General features: G+C 37.4%; 1 pseudogene; it reads right to left on the reverse strand.

Annotated features, from left to right (window-relative positions):
* Positions 1 to 771: 771 nt before the first annotated feature.
* On the reverse strand, positions 772 to 12,348 carry LOC116892825 (annotated as a pseudogene).
* Positions 12,349 to 14,314: the final 1,966 nt, after the last annotated feature.

Consider the following 14,314-nt stretch of genomic DNA (forward strand, 5'->3'; position numbering starts at 1 on the left):
GGCATGAGCCACCATAACCAAACTCTAGAAAAGTCCCTTTCAAACAACAAACAAACAAACAAACAAACATTCAATTTAGAATAATTTTAGATTCACCGAAAATTAAATACAAATGGAATATAAAAATTCCTGTATACATTTATTTACCCTTTAAATTAAAACTTAAATTAACTGTGATGTTGTTATCAAACACCAGTGACATTTTACCTTAATTCTAAATTTCACAATTTTCCACTGTCATCCATTTCCTGTTCTAAGATCCAACTAAGAATACCAGGTTGTATTTGGTCATAAGGAGGATGCTTTAGAAGCTAAATTAAATAGATTTGGACACATTGGTCTGTTTTCCCCCTGAAAGACATTATTTACTGGGAAGAGATATAAAATGTTTCCCTAACTCTTGTCAGGCTAAGTAATGTGCCCCCCCAAACATATCTTACACATTTTGGACCCTATCTTTGGAATGTCCAAAGGCAGGGTCTAGAATTACAATGTATACAGCTGGCAAGAAGGCCTGGGAGCAACTCACAGTGCCAAGCAGATTCATACTTAACAAGGGAGAGCAGCAACACTCAAGGAACCCCGTGCTTTGCTTAAATTGATTATACTATTCAGAAAACCTTCTTCCAGGCCAGGATGTTTGTACTTGAAGTTATGCTTCCATGATGTATTGGAATGTGTGTACAGTAAATAATTCTGTGATGTGTTATGGGAAATAATTATACCAAAAGAGGAAACCAAAGTTGAGAGAGGCTTCCTCCAAGATGGGAGCTATTTATTCTCAGCAAGGGCAGTGACTCTTCTTTCTGTGTTCTGGAACAAGGAACAGATATAAAGCCTTTATGTCACAGGAAGGGAATGCAGTTGTCAGGGGCCCTTTTCTAACTGCCCACCCACCTCCAATTTCCTGCAAGCTAGCTTGTAGCATTATAATCTGTTCTTTGAAAGGCATCCATTTGGACACATAGACTGGAAGGTCTTCTTGGCATGTCTTGTTTTTGGTTTCATCAGACAGAGGTGGAAAATACTTGGGGCCCTTCCTCCATCCCTATTTTGCACAGGGAATACAATCCATCACCATCCTCAGTGGAGATCCTCTAGAGCAGTGAGCCTGCTAATCATCTCCGCAACCTCTGTGCTTAGCAAGGTCCCCATAGCCCTGCAGTATACGTTCACCCATAGGACATCCTGCCACACAGTGCCAGGTCTCTTTAGCTGGTGCAGCATCTCCCTCACTGCTTTGTTTGCTGCATAATAATTCTCTTTGTCATCCATGTTTGCACAATCCCCAGCACTTTATCATCTTCCCAGAAGTTCTCCTGTGCCCACATTTGGGCCACCTCCTCCCCAAGTCTTCTGAAGCCAGGCATAAGGTTCACAAAAGTAATTATACCATTGCAAAGAATGGGGGCAAGATGCAATTGGAATTAATGACCAAGGGTTAGCAAATGGTGAGCAATATATAGGCAGTTGTTAGGGTGAATAGCAGATGACGGGAAGAGTTTCTGAAGGCTCTCCTTGTGGTGTGTTGGCACCACATCATGTAACAAATGGAAGATAGTTCTCACTGAGAAGAAAAAGCTGGACAGCACGCATGGATCCTCCTTCCTTCTTCCTTTCCCAGTCTGATAGTTCTAAAGCTAACTGCCATTGTGTATGAAGGTGAGAAGCTAGTATTTGGGGTTCCAAACATCATCACCACAAGAAGCAGTTTCTTTTGGTGGCTTTGACACTGTGAAGTGCATAAAAAAAGAGGATTGGGACACTGATGAGCTGCTCAGCTGTGTCTCATAACGACTAAGAGTTTGTCACTAACACACAAGTCAAGACAGGTCATTGTGACCTGAACCAAAAGTTCCAAGTTATCAAAGCATTTACCATCCCACAGAGATGTTCTCTGTAAACTGGTTTCTTTGGTTAGTAGAAGACACCTCCTCCATAGAGTTGGGCATTTGAATAAGTGGACAGAGAACATATCTTGGTGTTGTGCTGTACAGTCACTAAGAAGGCAAATTCTGCTCAAAGACCAGGAGATAAATCAAGCAAGATACTCTTCATAGAGATATGACCTGATTTATAAGTAAGAAATTTCCTGGTGTACACTTGAGACTTTTGTGTCCTCATTTGGCAGGAGGGACAGAACTGTTTAATACTAGCCAACGTAAGACTTCATAAATCATGTGAAAAGTAGGACTCTGATCTTGATTCTAATATGACAACTCAGGTGCTTGTATTTGGGTTTTAGAAGTTGCATCCTTTTCCTCTTCACCCTGCCTCAGCTGTGCAGATCCTGTAGTACAAAGTCTCCCAGTTGTAGTCTAGGAAATTCAAATTTATACTTTGCCTTATCTTATTTTCCTTTCACACCTTCATCTGTGGTTGGATACAGCTTTTTCCTCAGCTGCAAGGGAATTATTATCCTGATCCATCTCTTTGACTTACAGTGAAGGTAGAGTTGCGTTTGATATTCAGTGGGAGGGAGTGCTGCAAAGCAGCCAGACATATTACACACACACACACACACACACACACACACACACACACACACACACACACACTACATACATATGCTAAAGGTCTGGGTTGCACTGAATTCCAAATGCTTACTTTCTTATCCATGTTTGCAAATGGAACAGAAAGCGGAAGAGCTTGTACGTATTCCAGGAGTCAAACACTGTAAGGCAGAGATGGTGGGACTGTTTTGTGCTATCTGCCTTCTGTTTTTCACATTTTTTCCTTTCTTTTCTTTTAGCTCCTGTTTTGCTCTTTTGCATCTATGTTTTTGGTTTATTTATCTACTTAGTGAATAGAAAAATCAACATTCTATCTTTATTTTATGAATGTTTATTTTTGACTCTTTTGTTATATTCAACATCCTTTTATCTGTATTGATAAATGGGAACAAAGAAAACGCATTCACTTCACAGCTGAAATTCAAACATAGGTAATTTGTTTCTAATGTGGTTGATATCAGTTTATCAATCTCTTACTTATTTCAACCAGTTTTTCATTTGCTTTGCGAAATTTGTAGGATAATGCTTTGAACAGGGCGTATATACTCTTAGATCTAACTTGACTAACCTTGTTTTTGAAAGTAAAGGCAGTTTGTTTTAGGAGCTCACTTGAATATTTGGGGAAATATTAATAAATATACGTTATGTACATGTCTGTGCCTATGTGTGTCTCATACATATACAACACAAGCAGAGAGAGAGAGAGAGAGAGAGAGAGAGAGAGAGAGAGAGAGAGAGAGAGAATATTAGCTAAAAGGAAAAAGTGAAAAAAAGTGATGTATTTGGGAAAAATGTATTTTTGTTCTAGAAGGAAGTGATGTCTGGAGTTAGACTAGGACATATCAATCTATGGTATATGATGTTAAGCATATAAGTTCATGTTACCCAATTCCCATGTTTTTCCCCAAGCCTATTAGAGAAGTGAGGCTTCATAAAAGTTTACTAAGTCTGTTGGGTTCTATATGTCTGTTTTTGTGAAAATAAAATTTATCACATTATAGAACTTTACATCTTTTCCTCACTATAATGAACTACCAGTCAACAGAAATTCATGTGAATTAATTTAAATTTATACTGAAATTTTACTTTATTGTAAGTTAAACATAATGAAATTTCTTCCAATTTCTAACAAAATTGATCATTGAGCTAGCATCTTGACACCAGGCTTCCTAATAGAAGTTCGGACATATTGCATAATTACAGAGGCTAGCCAAAACAGAACAAGGCCTAGAGGCAAGTTGTATAATTATTAACAACATGGTTTATAATCAGTTGGAACTATGCCTGCTAGACAGATTAAAGAAGTGTTTTACAATCATGATCTGAGGAAGGAAAGTGTACATTGTTTACATTGATTCTCTGTTGACTATGAACAAGTGAGAGACTAATGCATGAATGTGGGGGTGAGGTGAGAGGAGAGGCTATTAGTATGAGAACATGTTGCTCCTAAATTGGCCATGGGGTACCTGAGAGAGTCCATTGTAAGCAGGATGTGATGACAGAGAGAAATGGGAAACTGCAGAAATGGGAAACTGTCTGGTGCTTGGCTTGTTTCAGCCCATAACTGTGGGAAGATGTCACAGGTGAGCCAGGTACAAGATAGAAGAAGGCCTGTCATTGGATGAGAAGGAAGGATGGACTGGAGAAAAGTTTGAAGGAAGAGGAGGAGACTGGAACGGAAAGGAGGAGGAGACAGGAGGGAGAGAGAGAGAGAGAAGCCGTGGCAGGACAATATAGTGGGTGACATTAAGATTCCACACTGTACCTTTACAGGTTGTTACAAATGTTTTTAAGGGATGGATGTATATTGGGCTTTGTATGCTTATGTGGGCAATTATATTTTATCAATTGGGTCAAAGGTTATTTTGTTGTGTGTTCTTTCATGTGTAAATTTAAGTGTAATGGAGTGTGGGTCAGCTGGTCTGGACCACCAGGGAATTGGAATGTGTGTTTCTGGCATGGAAACCTGTCTTGGGAACTAGATAGGTAGAGAGATTGCTGCCAGGCTCAAAGAGAGGCCTGTGGCAGTGTGATATGGGATGGAGCAAAGCAGGTGAGACGCTTTGTGACTGAGAATTAAGATACCTAGCAGGTATCTTGAGGCACTGCGGTACCGGACCTAGTGGGGATAAAAGACAACCTTACTTTTTTTATTTTTTATATTTTTACAACAACACATAACTATTAACTAATTTCCTTCATTTCTCTTTCTCTCTGTTCTCTCTCCCTCTCTCTCTCCCTCTCTCTCTTTCTCTCTCGGTTAAATTTAAAATGTGTGAGAATTTTTCTTCTAACCGTGATCTCTCATAAAAAAATTGAATTGTTTCTTTGTTTCTCTTTATTGTTTTATGTGTATTCTGTTCTTTCAATATTCCCATTTGCCTTTTAAAATAAAATCTAAAACTGCATTTCTGTTGGGACACTGGGTCTTTGAAGCACAGTCGTGAAAAGAGTGAATTAACAAAGCATGTTAAAGGAGTGCTCTACAACATGAAATCACCAGAGACTGTGTGAAATGAAGGCATTGTCTCTGACCTGGGAACAAAGACAAAAGGCTTTTCCAATCATCATCACAAAATTGATGCTAGGCAACACTTAGCGAGCCACAGAAACTCTGGATGTATTTAGATTTTAATCTTAAAAGTCTAGGGTTTTATTGTTACATAGATGAAAATAAACCTGCATTTTGGTGTCTTTTATGTAAGGAAACAATGAATAGTGGCTTCATGAAATAATCATTCTTTCTACGCTGCTTGTAAATTAAAACATAGTCACTTTCTTTGCACATGTGACAATATTCTGTTTTTTTTCTCTTCCAGTCTCTGAATTGAGACATTTTATAAGAAACCATCAAGGCCTATTTCCTTACTAATACCTGGAACTCTGAGTTTTTTATTATTTTGATTTATAATCTCTCTTGTTTGTATTTGTTTTTCTTAATGAAAAGAAGCTATGTTTTTGGACTGGTTATGTTCCATTAATTGTTTGAGATTCCTGGTTTGTATAGACTGAGTATTTCATATTTATTTATTATATGTTATCACACACATAGCCATATCATTCTTTCCCATGTAATTTTCCTATTTTTTGCCAGGTTTGTTTAACTACTTATATCTTTTGTGACTAACTTCCTACTAGTCTTGGAGTTCCACATCAGGCCTTCTTTAGTAATTGTTAACAAACGCTAATTGGAAGGATTCTTCTTCCGTAAATTATGGAATTATGGCTTATTTGGATAACTGTAGAATAAGAGGAGGTAACACAGGTAAGAGAGTCTTAACATATGAGCACAAATCAGGTCGAAGACACTGACATCCTGTCTTGTTAATGGGAACTTGCTACATACAATGAGAGAAGAATGAAGACCAAGGGGATGTGAGGATACATTTGCCCAGTGTACCTGTCTGTTTGAAAGCAACAACAGACAGGCTGAAAAGTTCTACAGCACTGTTACCATCTCAGGGAACTGCTAGGACAATATTAGAACTGTGACAGAGGGATACACTCTGGCAAGCTCATTAGCCTTTTCAGTGGAGCTTGACGGGCTGTCTCTTAGGACTCAGGGTGAAAATAACAGAGTAAATCATAAGGTCTGACCTCAGCCTCACAGCATGTTCATTATGAAGACCAATGAGTACATTTTATTTAAAAGAAATGTTTGTATTTTGTATTTAAGAAAGTTTGAAGATGCAGTGTTACTACAGAAAAAGAGAAAGAAGGGAAGGAAGACAGACAGACCAACAGACAAGCAAAAAGAAAGAAAGAAAGAAAGAAAGAAAGAAAGGAAGGAAGGAAGGAAGGAAGGAAGGAAGGAAGGAAGGAAGGAAGAACCAGAATGCAGCTCAGTGCATTCTGATGATGCACAAGGTCCTGATTAATTTCTTAGCAATCCCCCACATGCAAACATCAAAAGAAGATAAATAATGAAAATGTTAATGATAGGACATGAGGAAATTAATGATATGAGACACATGTTTAAAATTCCTATGTTAGTATATTTAATATATTCACTTACAGGCTGACATATTTTATTAGAAGAGATGAAAAATCAAAGGAAACATTAAATAAAAATTTAAAACTAAATATGAACCTAAATACAATTAAATATTTTTGTATTAATTCAACACTAGATGTTTAGATCCAAGTATAAAGAAAAATTAATGAGCTTCCAGGTAAGTGAGAATAAATATCCAGACTGGAGGAAAGAAAGAACAAACATTGATGTGCAAGTTATGATTATATTATAATGTCTCTGATTGGAGCTTTGGGTGGAGATTATGGGACAGTGATCTTGAAAAAGATAATGGGGAGATTTTTATACTCATTTGTGTTTCTATTCAGTTTATTTTGTTATTCTGTTTCTTCTTCCAGGTGCTAAATACTCCATATGTATATCGAATGGTTTGTAAGGGTTTGTACCATAAGCCACATTCCCTTGTTACCTCAGCACAGAATGCTATAACAAAGTGCTAGAGCACTTGCACAACAAATATTTATTTCTCATATTTTTGGAGGTTGAGAAGTCCCAGCTAAAGTAATAGCAAATTTGCTGAAGACCCTCTTTCTGGTTTGCAGAAGGAAGAACCTTGCTGGATCTGACATGATAGAGAGAGAAGGATAATTTATCTAGTCTCGCTTCTTACATGAACACTAATTCTATTGTGAGGGTATATTTTCATGACCCATTGTCTTTCAAGAGCCTGCTTCCAAATACTAGCACATTGGCAATTAAAATTTCAACATAAAATCTTTGAGGAACACAAGTATTTAGTTCATAGCAAATTTATGTTGAAATTTATGCTGATCCATCAATGGATTTATGACCTATTCAATATAACCCATATATTCAGCCAAGTATTAATCTTGGTGCTTGGGAACAAAACATATTTGACCCTGAAGTTTCTGAGAGTCTGGTTATGACATGCTTGTTAAACAGTGTTTTCTACAATTGCTTGCTAAGTGTTGTTAGTGCACGGAAGACAGTGCAGTGAAATCTGAACATTCTCAGACATTGCGCCCACCATATGGCAGCAACCACTTCTTCTCAAGTTTATCACTTAGTCTTGATAAAATGACATCACAACTTTTGATTTGGGCTCTGGAATTCTGGCAGGAGGAACTTCAGAGTTGTCCTATGACAAAACATAGGACTAAGGGGATGTTGGAGAAAGCTTAGTGATAAAGTGCTCACCATGCAATCATTAGGACCTGACACTGAATCTCAAGCACCATACACAAAAAGCCAGGCACAGTGCTACACATCCATAAACCCTGTAGAGGTAAGAGGATGGAAGATGGAGATAAGTGGATCCTAGGGAGTAATTTGCTAGCTAGTCTATCAGGACAGCCAGTCTATCAAATTTTGAGGTGCAAATCAATACAGGAAGACACAAAGTGTCCACCTCTCTTTTTCCTACATTCACACATGGGCGAGCACAAAATGGAATGTACTCTTCCACACATACACAATTGGGTTTAGCAGAATCATAAATGTGTTTCTTAGCATTTCTAAAGGGCAGAAACTCTAGACCAGCAAATCTAGAATTATGGAAACAAGCAGTCATGAGTACATGTCTTAAATATATGAGCATGTGTCTTAAACATATGAGCATAAGTCATAAGTGACATGTGAACGAGACACTCCTTCTGTGCTTGAAACCACAACTTTTCTAATCTATATTTCAGAGATCTGGCATAAAGTAGTGCTGATCTCATGCAGAAGTGAAAATCCAAAGAGAATGAGGAGCTTTCTACAATTAGTACAGTCAGGGAGCCCTACAACTGATAGAATTTGTTTCCAGACCACACCAGTCAATAGGGATTACAAAGGTGACCATAGCCACAAGAAAATTAATTTTTGATGTGTTTTCTGATACAGGAGAAACTCACCAGGGGCAAGAGACATTAGATTTTATAGTATCTAAAATTAGAAATGGCTTGACACCAAAGAAGCCTCCCATAAATATTTGATGACTAAGTGACTGATTTAGTCAAATAACTCAGCTAAGTTAACTGCCATGGAAAATCATTCTTATTAATTTTCCTGTGTGTTAATTGATCATGAAAGTGTTGCTTGAATGCAATCAGTTGAAAAGGATCTCAGGTTTAGTCACACAGGGCTTGATTATTTAGCTTAAAACCCAAAGAACACCCCCCCCACCCTTCAAAAACATATTCAGATTGGAAATCAGAAAGTCTGGCTCAATTCACATACTCCACATGTTATTTATAAGTCACAAATCACTTTGTATTTTATATAAGTTGATAATTCGCAATAAAAACAAGTTTTGAGGCAGAGAAAAAGATAATATTTTTTAGTAGCAATAAAATTTTTTGAAAGGACACTGACAACATGACTCGGTAGTTTAGATCATATGTTTTGTTTTACAGAGGATCTGAGTTCAGTTGCTGGCACTCATATGTAGGCTCACAACCTTCTGTAACACCAGTTTAGGGGATCTCATGCCTTCTTCTGACCTCCCTGGGCGCCAGGCATCCATTTGATGCACATAAATACACGCAAACAGAAAAACAAGACACACTTCAAACAAAAATCCTTAAAATTAAAAACATTTAACTATACTTTAATACAAATCCAATCTGCAATACTTTAATTTTCATCACCAGTCCAATTGTTATTTACTATTGATTTTATATGGTATTCAATTGTTACCCAGTGGATAGAACTTTCCATGTTTAAGCCAGTTCATCTAGAGCTGGATTTATTATAGAACTCTGAAATGGGGACAGAAAGTTTTTACTTGAATTTGAGTTAAATGGCTACACATGTCTAAATAACTATATTCAATGAGGAGAGTACTTTCTGTTTATATTCATTTCATTAGGTCTGAAATCACTTAAGATTTTTCACTATAATGTGCAAACTGATAGTCTCTAAGGGGTATTATGAAGAACGTTTTTAAACATGTTCATAGAATCATGGGCATTTGTCTTTTGTCAAAGGATGAAGATGCTTTGTGTAGTTACAATAATAAGGCAAAAATCAAATTGACAAATGAGGATTTATGACAGTAAGGAAACCGTTGGGAAAAATCACAAGGGTATAAACTACACATACTTTTTCAATTTGCTTTATTTTAAGACATGTTTATTTTCCCTAATGAAGATATGAACCAATGCTAAAAGTCTCATCACAATTACAAATGTAACAAAAATTGAAACAGTGAGATAAAGCCTTTCTTAGGGTGCTACAACAGACAGGCATTTCTCAGCCTGTGTTAGCACGGTGATAGCAGATTTTGAAAACAATATTCTAAGATACTGAGAAAGAAGAGAAATTTTTTTATCTTATTTCAGGAATCAGGAATGTCAAAAACTAAAAAGAAACAAAGAAACATAAAGGGATAATAAGACTTTAGACTTCTAGCTTGGACAAAATTTTGATTTCATTCATATTCATATCTCTGCTTTTTATAGTTGAGAATAAACTGATTGACATTTACTGTATTCTTTTGGAGGTAACTTGTTACCTTGTGTTTATCCATGTGAAAGATGTGTGTGTTTCTGGTTCAATCCATTGTATGGCACTTCTTCTGCTAGCACATACTGTGGATAGCCTTAACCTGAGGCATATCTTGGGTTGTTGTGATATTCTTCTGTACAGAAGGAGGAAGGCACCAATGCAGAACTTTTGACTGTATCCCAGTGAAAGAGAAAAGAGATGCTTCTGAAATAGCACAGGAAGCTCACATTGTGCTCTTACAGTGAATGCCTGTTTCTGGTCTGTGGATAAAGAGACATTTACAAGGTGCTCCATTCCAAGACAGCATTTCCTCTGACGACCATTAAGCAAAGAGATTTTTTCTAATTATACACTTTAAGCAGATTGCAGAGTCTAAGAGGATGACCAGTGTGATGAGAGAAATATTTCTATTTATCACGAAGGTTTGCACCTTACTCTATAGGATTAGGAAAGAGAAATGTAGTGTTTTAATATTTTTCTCCTGTTTTCACCAAGGGCCAATGGAGTACATTCTTATAAATTAATACAAAGTCAAATTTTATATTTCCCAATTAATTAAAAGGTTACTTAAAGTCAATTTTCATCAAATAATGTAAGTGCTTTAGAAACATGAGCAACATCAATACTGGCATGTGATTTTAAAGAACTGATGGCTATCAGTCTCTTTCCAGGGCTATGTAGGCAGCCTTCTTGGGCCAGGTTACAGAAGAAAATCTGCAGATATACTCTAGCGTTATTTAAAATCTATAAAGTCATTAAACAGAGGCAAAAAGGAAGCCAATGAGCAGCAGGTACATTCTATTTGTCTCTGAGACTAAAATAGGTAGGTATGGTAAGGTGTTAAGAGTTAGCATGCTCATGTGAGGTCAGTGCTGAAGCAGGTGATGTAGTAACAAGGAGTAGAGACTCTTGGTCATCTAAGGCAAAATGGTGTAGTGTACATCTCTTCTTTGTCTGTACCTGCTGAGTTGTGCTGTTAAACATGTTGACCAGTACCTGGATAATTAATCATTGCTGAGACCATGCATAGTGCAGAGTTCCACAATGGTGGCAATACAGTACATGAAGCATGGATCTTCTGACCTGTTTTGTTCTCTCTGGGTGCTTTTTTTTTTTTTAAAGATTTATTCATTCATTTATTATATATAAGTACACTGTATCTGTCTTCAGACACACCAGAAGAGGGCATCAGATCTCTTTACAGATGGTTGTGAGCCACCATGTGGTTGCTGGGAATTGAACTCAGGACCTCTGGAAGAGTAGTCGGGTGCTCTTAACCGCTGAGCCATCTCTCCAGCCCCTCTCTGGGTGCTTTTACTTCTAATATCTATGTGTCATGCTCATCTGATTGAATCCTAGTACCTAATTAATTGATAATAGGGAATTTGAGGTCAACAGAATAACAAGGAGTTTTTAAGGAGTAGAAGCTAAGGGGAGCATAACAAAAATGAATCAGAACATAGTTGGTCTGGGAACAACTGCTTATGGATATGTAAGTGTGACAAAACAAGCAGATCCTGAAAGGTGGGTGGAGTGAATAGCAAGAGAAACTCCCATCTTTCCTCAGCACATCACTGTACCTTACCCCTTAAACCAGTGGTTCTCAACCTTCCTAATGCTATAAGCTTTCAATACCATTCCTCAGTTATAAAATGATTTCATTGCTACTTCAAAAACTGTAATTTTGCTACTACTGTTATGAGTCCGAATGTAAATATCTCATATGCAGGATATCTGATATGTGATTCCTGTGAAAGATCATTCAATCAATCCCAAAGGAGTTATAACCTACAGGTTGTGAACTACTGCCTTAAAGCCTCTTATGCCAAAAGTAAGCAAGTTCCAATCAGAGCTGAAAAGGGGTTCCTACCATTTGGTTTTTCAGCATGTAATCTTGGTGAGAGCACAGGACTTTTAATAAAAGTATGCATATTAAGAGTATGCATATTAAGAACAAGACCAAGAATGTGGGGAATAGCAAAAAAATCAAATCATCACAAGAGTTTGACCCTGTGGACTTGGTTCTTTTGGTCCTTCTGTCTGTCCATTTCTGTTGGAAGGACAGTGAGTGTTACTGGTTTCCACAATGGTACCCTCAAGGCATGTGGCTTTGCTCGCTTCCTGACATTGCTGTTCAGTTTCTTCTGTACCAAATATATTGCAGCTAAGCATATGAACTAAGGAGGTTATATAAGGTTTTTTTTCTTCTGCTAGGTATTAGCTTCAAACAAATTATATAAACTTTCTTTGCTAATGTTCTCTTTCATGTAAAACTGGGGTCAATAGAAATGCTTACCTTGTAGGTTGTACATAATTAGAGAGCACAAATGAATCCTGTTCACTTGCAGACATGATTGAAGCCTTAGTCAGTATCATTGCTGATTGCCTAAAACTTCTAGATGTTTGCTATTCCATGTTTGCCTTAAACTTAACATTTTCTACCACAACTTTATCAACCACCATTTATTAATGAACACATCCATCCATCCATCCATCCATCCATCCATCCATCCATCCATCCATCCATTCATTCTTTGAACAAAATCTTTAAAAATACATGCAGCATGTCAAATGACTCAGACATAGTTTCTCTTAAGGACTAGAAAGTAAGTTGTGTGTGTGTGTGTGTGTGTGTGTGTGTGTGTGTGTGTGTGTGTGTGTGTGTGAGAGAGAGAGAGAGAGAGAGAGAGAGAGAGAGAGAGAGAGAACAAGCTTAAGTACATAGTGACTTGAGAAGAAAGTTTTTTCCAGGACTAAGAAAGGGCATGTAGATGACAGACTAAGGCACAGTGGAAGAGCTTCTAGCAGTTATATTTAGCATACACTAAATATAAAGAGAGATTAGGATAGTGTTAGAAGATGAAGTTGGGTAGCTAAAAAAGGGTGAGATTATAAAGAATTTCCCTCTATCTTCTATTGAAAATAGTTTTTTTCATATAATATGTTCTGATACAGTGTTATTTTTTTCACCTCTTTCAAGATCCCTCCATGCATCACCCCTCCATCCAAACCTGCACCCTTTCAGTCTCTTGTTAGAAAACAAACAGGATCTACACATTAACAATAAAATAAGGTAAAACAAAACCAAACAAACCAGAATAGGACAAAAACTAACAAAGCACAATAAAAATACAGATATGGAGACACACACATTCACACACACAGGAATTTCATAAAAACAAAGCCACAATATACATGCAAATGATACACAATGTTATAAAAGAAAAAGAAAAAAACAAAGGGAAAAGAATATCCTGTCACAGCGTCATGAGACAAAGACCTGCAAAGATGTCTTTGAGTTCATTTTGTGTTGTCCATCTACTGTTGTGCATGGGGTTTGGTCTTAAGAGTGGTTTGTATTGTCAGTAAGACTGTATTGAAGAAAACTAATTTTTCATTTGCAAATAGTTAGAGATAGATTCTGAATTAGAGTTGGGTGTAGATATAACTTTATTTTTCCTGATGTAATTGTGATCTCTGAGGCTTTCTGCGGAATAAGCTCACCCTTTCTAGTTCCTTCTGAACTCTGGCTGGCTTGTTCAACTCAGCTGTTCTGGCTCAATCTCCTCTCCAAGCTGACTGATTTAGTCTGGCTTCTTTTGGCTTTTTACTGAATTGGTCTTCTTGGCCTCAAACTAACTCTGACAATTTGTTCTTATCTTTAAGCTCCTTCTCATTTCCTGTCTAATTCTGTCTTCACCTGAAACCCGTCTTTGTAAATCTGAGTAAAACTTGCCTTCTTCATTTGAACTCAACTGAACTCAACTCTACTGCACTGACTGAACAGATCTCATCTGTACTCCACTCCAAACTGCACTAAACTTAACAAATTCTACTGCACTGAACTCACCTGATTCCTCACTCACTCCATTAACAGACTCCCTCTCACTGAGCAGCTCTTAAATCACTTCTCCTTTTTTCTGTCTGTTGTTCTGTGACTCATTCTGTGAACTCTTTCTCTGATTCATCACTTTGCCTGTCCCTCATTCAGATGTCATGTTCAAACACGGCTGCTTCTAAAAGGTTTGTGCTAGGGGAGTATCTGTATTCCAGCCAGAGTAGCATTGTCGCTGGATTAAAATTTCTCTACTTTAGGGGGCTTGTGTTCACTTTCTCTTTAAGCATTGGGTCCCCACAGGCACAGCTCTGTGCAGGATCTGTGCATGTTACGACAGTTTCTATGAGCACATATGTATATTGGTCTTGCTGTGTTTAGAGGGCCTTATTTTCCTTGGTTCTTTCATTCCCCCCTGGTCTTACATTCTTCCTGTTTTCTCTTACACATTCTTTTCTTAGTCTCAACAGGAGGGGATTGATA

The sequence above is a fragment of the Rattus rattus genome, chromosome 1, assembly GCF_011064425.1.
Source record: "Rattus rattus isolate New Zealand chromosome 1, Rrattus_CSIRO_v1, whole genome shotgun sequence".
NCBI classification, from domain to species: Eukaryota; Metazoa; Chordata; class Mammalia; order Rodentia; family Muridae; genus Rattus; species Rattus rattus.